We start from the raw sequence: 12,695 nt of genomic DNA, 5'->3' as shown, positions 1-12,695 counted from the left end.
GTTTCAGACTCATATTGGTGTTTCCAGCTGGAGCCCCACCCCCAGGGCCTGGCTACTGATCTGCAACATCATTAATTGACTGCAGTGTAGAGGCACCCCCAGGTGGCTGTTTCGGGGGCTTACAGGGCGGGAGGTGTCCTGAAGTTGAATTGGTGATACAGCTAAAGAAGAGACCCTATTGAGAGGGTGAATTGTGGGATTCTGACATATAGGTCAGAGTTTGTGGATGTGACCTCCCCCATAGGGCTGACACCCAGCTGCAGGGATCCCTGAAGGCTGTGTTGCATTGCAGTGCTCACAGGCTCCCTATTAACCACATTTGAGGTTGCCAGGTCTGAGTCCCCTAAACCCTGGTGGCCCACACCCCAGAGACTCACACCACTTGAGTCTGCAATATCACAGACTTTCCATCCCTGAATCCATCACACCCTGAGGTCCATCTGAGGTCCATGAATGTCCTAGCTCTTGACATTTGCATTTTTCTTTTATTTTTCTTTTATTTTTTTATTGTCCTGATTACTAACATTGCATTATCTCCTAGTCTTTTCTCCCATCGTATCCCCCAAAGTCTTTTTATGTTCAGTTATTTAGGGTTTTTGTTGTTGTTGTTGTTGCTGTTGTGGTTGTTCTATATCTTTTTTTCTTTTCCTTACTTGTTCCCCTCCCCTTACCCACCCCCTTTTTCTTTCTGTTTTTCTTCTCTTTTTTTTTCTCTCTTGTCCCTCATTTACTTCTTATTTTATTTTATCTTAATTATACAATAGGTTCTGCAGGGAACACCTCACACTTGCTGGGTTCCCTCATCCTCCATTGCCTCATTTCTGTGTGAATTGATTTTGGCCACCTACACTAGCCCCTTTCCCCTACATCTTGATATCCTCCATCATCTACTGTCTCTCCTATATTCCACCTCCCTTTCGTTGATCCCCAAATTGACTAACTCTTAATTTCTAATACCTTTGTTTTGTTTTCTGTCTTTAATGCACTTTTGAAACTATTGCCTTTCTTTTCTCTTTCCCTCTCTCATGAAAACACTAGCTTTTTAATTCATACCATATTCCTCCCCTATTCAGTTGGCTACCTCATTATAGGTACTCTACTGACTGCTGTAACACTACACAACTTACATGAATCTAATATCCATCCTCCCAGATCTCATATTGTTGCTCTGTTAACATTTATTACCAATACTACTTTACACATTTTCCTTGCTTACACAATTGCCTTTCCCTGGCCCTAATACTTTCTTTCAAAGTGAACTCAGCCTGCAATAAGTAATTAGAATAAGAAGAACAAAGGGACAAAGAGAAGATATAACACTTACACAAAAACAACAGCTAATTAATCCCCAAGACTAGAAAAAGAAGCTAAGGAACTGATTAAATCTGTCAAGATAAAATGATCACCAGACAGCAACAAAAATCTACAAATCAAACCAGTAATCAGGAAAACATGGCTGAATCCAATGAACGAACTACAGACCAGGAAGGGGAGCAGAACATCGCACAAGAAATTAAAGATCCCAGAACATATATCACAGACAAATTTAAAGAAGTAAAGGAAGAGGTTAACAACATGAAGACAAGACTTGGAGAGGAAATTGCAGATGTACACGAAAAGATAACAGATATGATGGGAATGAACACCACAGTTCAAGAAATCAAAAATACACTCGCAGCAAATATCAGCAGACTAGAAGAGGCGGAGCAGAGAATTAGTGATGTGGAAGACAGTACATCAGAAATAAAACAGATAGTAGAATTGATCGATAAAAAGATAGAAAAAATCCAGCTAGGACTTAGGGACCTGAATGAAAATGCAAAACACACAAACATATGTATTATAGGCATCCCAGAAGGAGAAGAGAAGGGAAAGGGGTGAGAAGGAGTGTTGCTGGAAATAATGGCTGAAAACTTCCCAAATCTACTGAAAGAGACAGATGTACATATCCAAGAAGCACAACACACCCCAATCATCATAAACCCCAACAGGCTCACCCCAAGACATATACTTGACAAATTATCCAACGCTCAAGACAAAGAGAAAATTCTAAAAGCAGCAAGAGAAAAGAAAACCATCACATACAAGGGAAGCTCCATAAGATTAAGTGCTGATTTCTCATCTGAAACCATGGAGGCAAGAAGGCAGTGGTATGATATAGTCAAGGTACTAAAGGAAAAAAATTTCCAACCAAGAATACTCTATCCACCTAACTAGCATTCAAAAATGATGGAGAGTTCAAAATATTCACAGATAAACAGAAACTGAAAGAGAACGCCAACAAGAAACCTCCCCTTCAAGAAATTCAAAAGGGAGTTCTGCAGGAAGAAAGGAAAAAACAGGACAGGCAGAGTTGGAGGAGAGTGTAAGAAAAACAAAAAAGTCTAAAAGAGAAGGAAAAAAAAACACAAAATATGACAAACACAAGTCCAATCAAAATAGGGCTAACATAAATAATTCCTTAAAAGTAATAACACTGAATGTCAATGGATTAAACTCACCTATCAAAAGATTCAGACTGGGACATTGGATAAGGAAATATGACCCATCTATATGCTGTCTACAAGAGACACATCTTAGACCCAGAGAGTCATGGAGGATGAAAGGGAATGGTTGGAAAACAATCATACAAGCAAACAATAACCAAAAAAAGGCAAGAATAGCTATATTAATATCAGACAAAATACACTTTAAATGCGAAACAATTGTGAGACAAAGAAGGATACTGCATATTAGTGAAAGGGACAATCTATCAAGAAGATCAAACAATCATAAATATTTCTGCTCCTAACAAGGGCACCTCTAAATATGTGAGGCAAACGCTGGAAAAACTAAGTGAAAGAACAGATGCAGCTACAATTATAGTAAGGGATTTTAATACACCACTATCAACTCTGGACAGAACATCTCAAAAGAGAACATCTCAAAAGAGAATCACTAAAGAAACAAAATATTGGAACAGTATATTAGAAGAGCTGAATCTAATAGACATATACAGATAATTACACCCAAACAAGGCAGGATATACATTTTTCTCAAGTGCACATGGATCATTCTCCAAGATAGACCATATGCTAGGCCACAAAGAAAGGCTTAATGAATTCAGAAAGATCGAAATCATACAAAATAATCTTTGACCACAGTGGAGTGAAGCTTGAAATCTGTAAGGACAGAGGCCCAGAATTCACACCAAGATATGGAAATCAAACAGCACACTCTTAGGAAAAAAGTGCGTCAAAGAGGAAATCTCAAAAGAAATCAATGACTACCTTGAAACAAATGATAATGATAACACAACATACCAAAATTTATGGGATGCAGCAGTACTGAGAGGTAAATTTATAGCCATAAATTCATATACCAAAAAAGAAGAAAGAGCAAAAATTGAAGAACTAACTGCACTTTTGAAGGAAATAGAAAAACAACAATAAAGTAACCCAACGGAAGAAGGAAGGAAATAACAAAGATAAGAGCAGAACTAAATGAAATAGAAAATAAGAAAGCACTTGAAAAGATAAACAAGACCAAGAGCTGGTTTTTTGAGAAGATCAACAAAATTGACAAATCTTTAGCGAGACTAACAAAGAAAAAAAGAGAGAAGATGCAAATACAAAAAATAAGAAATGAGAAAAGAGATATCACCACTGACCCCACAGAAATAAAGACTATCATAAGAGGATACTTTGAAAAACTATATTCCAACAAAAATGACAATTCAGAGGAAATGGACAAATGCCTAGAAACACATAAGCAGCCTACATAGACAAAAGAAGAAATTGATGATCTCAACAAACCAATCACAAGTAAAGAGATAGAATCTGTCATTAAAAACCTCCCAACTAAGAAGAGCCCAGGGACAGATGGCTTCACAGGTGAATTCTACAAAATATTCCGGAAAGAACTAACACCAATCCTGCTGAAACTATTCCAAAAAAATAGAAACAGAAGGAACATTGCCTAACTCCTTTTATGATGCCAACATGACCCTAGTACCAAAGCCAAACAAAGACACCACAAGAAAGGAAACTTACAGAACAATTTTTTTAATGAACCTAGACGCAAAAATACTTAATAAAATACTTGCTTATCATATTCAACAACACATTAAATGAATTATACACCACGAACAAGTGGGATTCATTCCAGGTATGCAAGGATGGTTCAACATAAGAAAATCAAACAATGTAATACACCATATAAACAGATTGAAAGAAAAAAATCACATGATTATATCTATAGATGCAGAAAAAGCATTTGATGAAACATAGCACCCTTTCTTGATAAAAACACTCCAAAAGATCAGAATACAAGGAAATTTTTTGAACATGATAAAGAGTATATATGAAAAACCTACAGCCAACATCCTTTACAATGGAGAAATCCTAAAATCCTTCCCTCTAAAGTCAGGAGCAAGACAAGGATGGCCACTGTCTCCCCTTCTATTTAACATTGTCTTAGAAGTACTTGCTCGAGCACTGAGGCAAGAACCAGATATAAAAGGCATTCAAATTGGAAAGGAAGAAGTCAAAATTACATTATTTGCAGATAACTTGATTCTATACAAAGAAAACCCTGAGAGGTTTACAACAAAGCTTCTATAACTCATAAATGAGTTTACTAAAGTTGCAGGTTATAAGATCAATGTACAAAAACCAGTAGCATCTCTGTACACCAATAATTAGCAAGATCAGGAGGAAATCAAGAAACAAATGCCATTCACAATAGTAAATAAAAAAAATCAAATATTAGGAATAAATTTAACTAAAGATGTAAAAAATTATACACTGAGAACTATACAGGACTGTTCAAGGAAATCAAAGAAAACCTAAATAAATGGAAGAATATTCCCTGTTCATGGATAGGAAGACTAAATATTATTAAGATTTCTATCCCACCAAAACTGATCTACACATTCAATGCAATCCCAATAAAAATCAACACAGCCTCCTTTAAGGAACTAGAAAAACTAACTATGAAATTTATTTGGAAAGGAAAGAGGCCCCAAATAGCAAAAGACTTATTGAAAAAGAAACACGAAATTGGAGGAATCACACTACCTGACTTCAAAACATACTACAAAGCTACAGTAATGAAAAGAGCATGGTATTGGCATAAGGAGAGACACACAGACCCATGGAATCGAATTGAAAGTTCTGATATAGAACCTTATATATATAGCCATATAATATTTGATAAAGCCACCAAACCCTCTCACCTGGGAGAGAATGGCCTATTCAACAAATGGTCCCTGGAGAACTGGGTATCCATATGTAGAAGAATGAAAGAGGATTACCATCTCACACCTTATACAAAAATCACCTCAAGATGGATCAAAGACCTAAATATAAGAGCAAAGACCATAAAGACCTTGGAAAGCAATGTAGGGAAACATCTACAAGACCTTGTAATAGGAAATGGCTTCATGAACATCACACCAAAAGCACGAGCAGCAAAAGAACAAATAGATAAATGGGACTTCCTCAAAATTAAAGCCTTCTGCACCTCAAAGGAATCTGTCAAGAAAGTAAAACGGGAGCCTACACAATGGGAGAAAATATTTGGAAACCATATATCCGATAAGAGACTTATAACTTGCATATATAAAGAACTCCTATATCTTGAAAACAAAAAGATAAACAACCCATTTAAAAAATGGGAAAAAGATTTAAACAGACACTTCTCCAAAGAAGAAATACAAATGGCTAAAAAGCACATGAAATATGCTCCAAATCTTTAGCTATCAGGAAAATGCAAATCAAAACTACAATGAGATACCATCTTACTCCCATAAGATTGGCAGCTATGAAAAAAAACAGAAGAATACAAATGCTGGAGAGGATATGAAGAAATGGGAACACTCATCCACTGCTGGTGGGAATGCAGAAGGATCCAACCATTCTGGAGGAGTTTTGTGGTTTCTCAAAAAGCTAACCATAGAATTGCCATATGACCCAGCAATACCACTGCTGGGTATATACCCAGCAGAACTGAAAACAAGGACAAAAACCGATATATGCACACCAATGTTCATAGCAGCATTGTTCACTATCGCCAAAAGTTGGAATCAACCCAAATGCCCATCGACAGATGAGTAGATCAATAAAATGTAGTATATAGATACAATGGAATACTACTCAGCTTTAAGAACAAACACACTACAAACACATGTGATAACATGGATGAATCTTGAAAACCTTATGTTGAGTGAAGCAACCCAGGCATTGGAGGACAAATACTACATGACCTCAATGATATGAAATAAGCAAGTTGCCTCAAAAGCTAGAGACTGGAAGATAGGCTCACAGGAAACCAGGGGATAGAGGAAGGATATAAGCTGACATCTACATGGGTGAAATCTATGATAAGCTGGTGGTAAGTATGTGGACAGTATGTGGACAAGGAGGAGATAAAATGGGGGCATAGGGTTACTTTTGGGTGGGGCTTTGTGGGTTTGAGCGGGGCTAGGGATGGGCGGATGGGTAATATTGCCCAAGAAATTGGGGGGATGGAGGGGCAACATACCAACATAGGAGAGTGTCAGGTGTTGGTTGAAAGTAAAATGCTGAGAAAACCTTTTCAAACTATAATTAGGAAAGTTACCTGTTTAAGATACTCAAAGGGGATAATCTGACCCAGGACAGACTCCTAGGGAATATCTGAATGCTCATTTTGCCAGAGTGGGTTATACCATTGGGTAGAGACCTATATAATGAGAGTGAAGGTAGACCCACATCCTGGGGAGGACTAATGCCATCAAATAGAGGGAACTGTATCTCTCAAGAGAAAGGGTGGCTCCCAGGGCATTAGGGCAGTTGAGCAAGCCAAGCCCTCAACACTGCTGTAAGTATCTCTGAACATGGTTCCTCAATAAATGAAGATTGACTGTCACTGTGGGGCCCAAGGGGAGGGGGAAATAGATATTGAATAGATGGAACCAAAGTAAATGTGAGGTCAAAAGAAGTGTTTCACAAGAATTCACAAGGATGGATATAAAACATGTAATATTACACCAAAAACATATAGGGGACGACAGACTAATAATGTAAATTATAATGTAAAACATAGGATAACTAAAAAATTTAGAAAACTGTATAGCCTAAAGTATAAACCACAATGTAAACACAAATGTTACCTTGTTTGAAAGCTATTGCCTCAATATCTGTACATCAGTTTCAGTAAATATGATATGAATAAGTTAAAAGATTATCGCTGTGGAAGGGAAAAGGTTTTATAACGGATATATGGGAGTACCTATATTGTACATATGTGATCTAGGGCTCTTGTGAAGAGAAGCTCAATAATTAGGAAAATAGAAAAGAAAAAGATAGGATGTAGAATTTTTCCAAATCAATATGTATTCTATATCTAACTTTTAAACTCATCTCTATATTCCATTTTACTAGTAAGGGAAACTGACATTATATTGGGCTTCACTTTTCAGGAAGTTTCGGATCACAGAGTGGTTCAACAATGGCACGCGAGGAATACTGGTATGTGATATTATTGACAGGGGTTATATGGTTGACAGGGAGTTATACAGGGCATGTGTCCAGGGTGCATGGAAGTGTTTGGATATACTCATAGTGGAAACAGTTAAAAACAACAGCTGGGGGGGGTACTGGGTTCCTGGCCAGGGGGGCTCTGTCTTGATCCCTAGGGGAGCAGCGGCAGTCCCCCAGGTGCAACAGTAAGGATCAGGAGAGAATGAGGGTCCAAAAGTGACCCCCTGATACTAATAACTATGCTTGTGAGCCTATACACCTGAAATAAGAACAAGGCCTAGAGCAGCACTGTACCTAAGAGTTCCCTCCTGACAGCCTCCATGTTACTCAAATGTGGCCAGTCTCAAAGCCAAACTCAGCATGTAAATGCAATGCCTTCCCCCCAGTGTGGGACATGACACCCAGGTATGAGCCTCCCTGGCACCGAGGGATCATTACCAAGTATGAGCTGATGACATAACTAGAAAATGACCTTGATTTAAAAGTTCAATGTGGACCAGCAGAATATCCCTGTCTATATATATTAACAGGAGTTAAAAATGTTGTTTGACCTAAAGTAAGGGGGAAATGGAAAGGACAAATGATTTCATATGGCTATGAGTCTCTAAAAAAGAGCCTGGAGGTTGTCAGAAGGATTGCCCTTATGCACACCTGAGCAGAGTCTCAGAGATAGAAAAAGTACATACAACCCTAGGTATTGGTCCTTTTGAGGGCTAAAGAGACCCACAGGTTCTATGGTCATGGCAGATGGGGTTCACTGCCATGTCAGTTTGCCCTTCTTTGGAGCTGGTGTGTCTGTGTGATAGAGGTGGACTCAGATGGGATCTCTTTTCACAAGCCTTTCATGCTACTTTACTGGAATCGTAGTTCTTCCTAGGGTTTAAGATATACCTAGGGGATTTGAATCTCTGGACTGACAATATGATAGCCAGGCCCTCAGCCTCAACAGACTTCAAATCCTACACTCTGGTTTATTAGATTTAGTCCACTCAACCAACATGGAGTTGAAGAATGTCAACCACCACACCATGGAGCCTAGAGTACCTACAACTGAAAGCAGGAGGATTGCATCTAGTATCCATGTGGAATCTAAGCCCCCTCTTGACAAAGATGTGGAATGGACACAACCAAGCCAAGGTCCACAAGAAGGAGGAATACAGTAATGATTAGAGTGGACTTAATGATATTCTATTCACAAACTATTGTGGTTAATAATCGAGAATATGTGGCATTGGTGTGGAAAAAGTGGTCATGGTGGCTGCTGGGGGTGGGGAATGGGAGGAAGAGATGATATGTGGAGGCATTTTCGGGACTTGGAGTTGTCCTGAGTGGTGCTGCAGGGAAAATTGCCAGATATTGTATGTCCTCCCATGGCCCACTGGATGGAACGTGGGAGAGTGTGGGCTATGGTGTGGACCACAGGCCATGGGGGGCAGCGATGCCCAGAGATGTACTCACCAGATGCAATGGATGTGTCATGATGATGGGGGAGGGTGTTACTGTGGGGAGAGTGGTGGGGTGGGGGTGGTGGGGGTGAATGGGGACCTCATATTTTTTTAATGTAATTTTTAAAAATAAATAAATAATTTTAATAAAAAAATGAATAAATTGAGTAGAATTTGGAAAAAGAAAAAAGAATGAAGTTTATTTAAAACTGAGTAGCTTGAAAGCTCAGGACACCACCAAATACTATTATGCAGAGACACAGATAGGGGAAATCACTGTGAGTCTACATGCAAATCTCTCCTGCAAGGCACAGGTGTTGGCTGGACTGAGGGGAAGCTCTTGACAACCAAGGAGCAATCAGTGTTCAACTGTAGGCACAAGTTCAAATGGAGGGGTTGAAATTTCCTTTCCTCGCATTAGGTTCCGTCTTCTTGCTTCTCAAAAAGAGGACACTGCATCTTTTCTTTTTTAATTAACTTTTTAAAAAGATATTTAAATCTTACAAAATGTTACATTAAAAATATAAGAGGTTCCAATATATCCCACTTCCCACCCACAAACACCACTACCATACTGACATCATTTATCATTAGTGTGGTACATTCATTGCAGTTGACGAGCACATTTTGGAACACTGCTACACAGCATGGATTATAATTTATGTTGTAATTTGCACTCTCTCCCAGTCCATTCAGTGATTTATGGCAGGATACATAATGTCCTGCATCTGTCTCTGCAATGTCATTGAGGACAACTCCAAATCCCAAAAGACCACAATATCACACCCCCTTTTCTCTCTCCCTGCCATCAGTAACATCTGTGGCCACTGTCTCTACATCAGTGATAAAATTTCCTCCAATCCTAGAGTCACAATAATTGTATAGTACATTACCAGCAAGTCCACTCTAATCCATATTTTATTCCTCCATCCTGAGGACCTGGGGATAGCAATGTCCATTCCATCTCTAAATTGAGAGGGGGCTTAGATCCCACATGGTTGATGGATGGAATTCTCCTGCTTGAAGCTATAGATTCTTTTGGTTCCGTGGTGTGGAGGTTGACCATCCTCTCCTCCCTGTTAGCTGGCCTGGGAAAGTCCAATGAACTGAAGAATATATTCTGCAAAACTGCTGAGGCTCTGGAACCAGCTGGCACATAGACAGTCCAGTGGCAGTCTCCTGAGCATGCAACAACACCAGAACCAACCACAGATTCCATAAAAGTGACGGAAAAGGCATGCATAGAGAGGCCTCATCTGAGTACAACTCTCTCACACTCAGGAGCACAAATCCCAAAGTAGAGTCCACTGGCAAGGCACTGACATCCAGAGCCATCTCTCATAACAGTAGGACCTGGGTGTCTCCATAGCCTTCAGGAACACCCCTACGTGGGATTGCATCCTACTTTGACTCTCTCTGAAATCCTGCTGAGACATGTGTCAGCAAGACCCTTCTGATGGCCTCCCAATGCATTTTGAAGTCTCTTAGCCATATAAACTCATTTGTCTTTACCATTTTTCTCTTTTATTCATGGTCTTTTTCTAGTTTCATCACCAACTGGTGCTTGGTAGCAATCCCTTATTTTAAGTAAGGCTCATCCCCGGAAGTCATGGCCCATTCTAGGGGTAAGATAATGCATTTAACATGCTGAGTTTAGCTTAGAGAGTGGCCACATTAGAGCAACATGGAGGCTCTCAGGAGGTAACTCTTAGGCACTCTGCAGCTCTAGGCCAAGTTGAAATTTCAAGCACACAGGCTCATAAACATAGTCATCAATATCAAGTACCCATCATTGGACCATCCTTCTTCACTGGTCTTTGCCCTTGTACTTGGGGGATTGTTGTCACTCCACTAGTAAGTGCAAGGGTTTCCCAGAATGGGAATTCAGCACTCCCTCAATTGTTGTATGAAACTCTACCCCCATGATAATACCCAACGGACATACAAACATATCTATATAACATATTGCATGCCATGGAGAACTCCCTTCTACCCATGCATCCCCCATCAACAACTCCCCACATCAGTACTCCTCCCCTGTCATAGTTGTGCTCCTCTGTGATCCAAAACTTCTTCAAAAATGAAGTCTAATATATCGCAAAATTTAATTAATAGGAAAATGAAATAGTAACGATATGTTTAAATATAAGAAGTAGAATGCATAAGAATTTAGAAAAACTAAAATACAGTAAAAAATAAATTGGGGTAGGGAAGTGGATTTGGCTCAACTAATAGAGTGTCTGCCTACCATATGGGAGGTCCAGGGTTCAAACCCAGGGCCTCCTGACCTGTGTGGTGAGCTGGCTGACACACAGTCCTGATGTATGCAAGGAGTGCCAGGCCACACAGGAGTGTTCCCCATGTAGGGGAACCACACGTGCAAGGAGTGTGCCCCTCAAGGAGAGCCTCACCATGTGAAAAAGAGCACAGCCTGCCCAGGAGTGGCACCACACACATGGAGAGCTGATGCAACAAAATGGCACAACAAAAAAAAAGAGACACAGATTCCCAGTGCTTCTGACAAAAATGCAAGCAGACAAAGAAGAGCACACAGTGAATGGACAAAGACAGCAGACAACAGGGGGTGGGGATGGGGAGAGAAAGAAGAGAAATAAATAAATAATAAAGCTTTTAAATAAATAAATTGGGGTATTAAAATGAAAAAAATCGTTAATTTTTTTTGACATTTTGCCTTTCTTCACTGTAATAGGTTTTGTCCTGTATGTACAGTGGCAAGACAATTCCTTCCATTTCTTCCTTAATGTCTACATCCTTCGTTTTTATTTTTTTATATTTTTTATTATGTCTTCAAAAAAGTTTTAGTTCACAGAAATGTCACATAGAATAGAGGGAACTCCTATATACTCAACATCAAATAATTTCCCCCTTCCCAAACAGTGATCTTTTTACATGTGGATGTTAAATTTACTGCAACTGATAAACAGATATTGAAACATAACTAATAACTGTGGTTCCATTATGGGTTACATTATGCATTACATTTTAGACTGTACATTTTTATAAAATTTTTTATTACCTTAAGGTTTGCATTATGGTTTACATTTTAGACTATATGCTTTTATAAATTTTTGGCGATATTTAATATGACCTATATCCATCATTGCAGGATCATACAGAACTCATACATTGCCCCCAGTTACTGCCTCTTTCAACTATTGTATTCCTTTCTCTCACTCCCCTCATGGAACACAGTGACAACCAAACTTCAGTGCTTGAAGGACAAGATTCATAGATACTTGCAACAATACTGAGGGCTTGACAAACTAGTCAATCCTCCCCCATTTGGAGCCAACCATACTCTCAAGAGTCTATGATTAGGGGTAGGGAAGTGGATTCACAACACACTGATTAGATGATCACTCATACCCTTACTAAAGGCTTGTGCCAAGTGCACCCTGTGCCAGATGCCCCCCACAAAATACCTTAAACCAGTAACCCTTCCTCATATTTTCTAAAGAGTTTTCTCAACATTATAGTCTCAATCTCATACCTGACAATATCACATGTTCACTTGTTCCCCCCCCCAACCATCCCACCAATTCCTTGGTCCATCTGATCCATCACCCACCTCAGGCCCACCTCAAGCCTGCAAAGCCCAACCCAATAGTATACCTATGACCCCTTCTTATCCCTTCAGTGCATAACTACTTACCTCCACTTTATCATATTTTTGCCCATGTGGGCTTTGGCACTCAACCTTCCTCTCCCCCTCTATTTCCTGTAAGCC

This window comes from Dasypus novemcinctus, chromosome 19, assembly GCF_030445035.2.
Source record: "Dasypus novemcinctus isolate mDasNov1 chromosome 19, mDasNov1.1.hap2, whole genome shotgun sequence".
NCBI classification, from domain to species: Eukaryota; Metazoa; Chordata; class Mammalia; order Cingulata; family Dasypodidae; genus Dasypus; species Dasypus novemcinctus.
Note: the sequence above shows the minus strand (reverse complement) of the source record.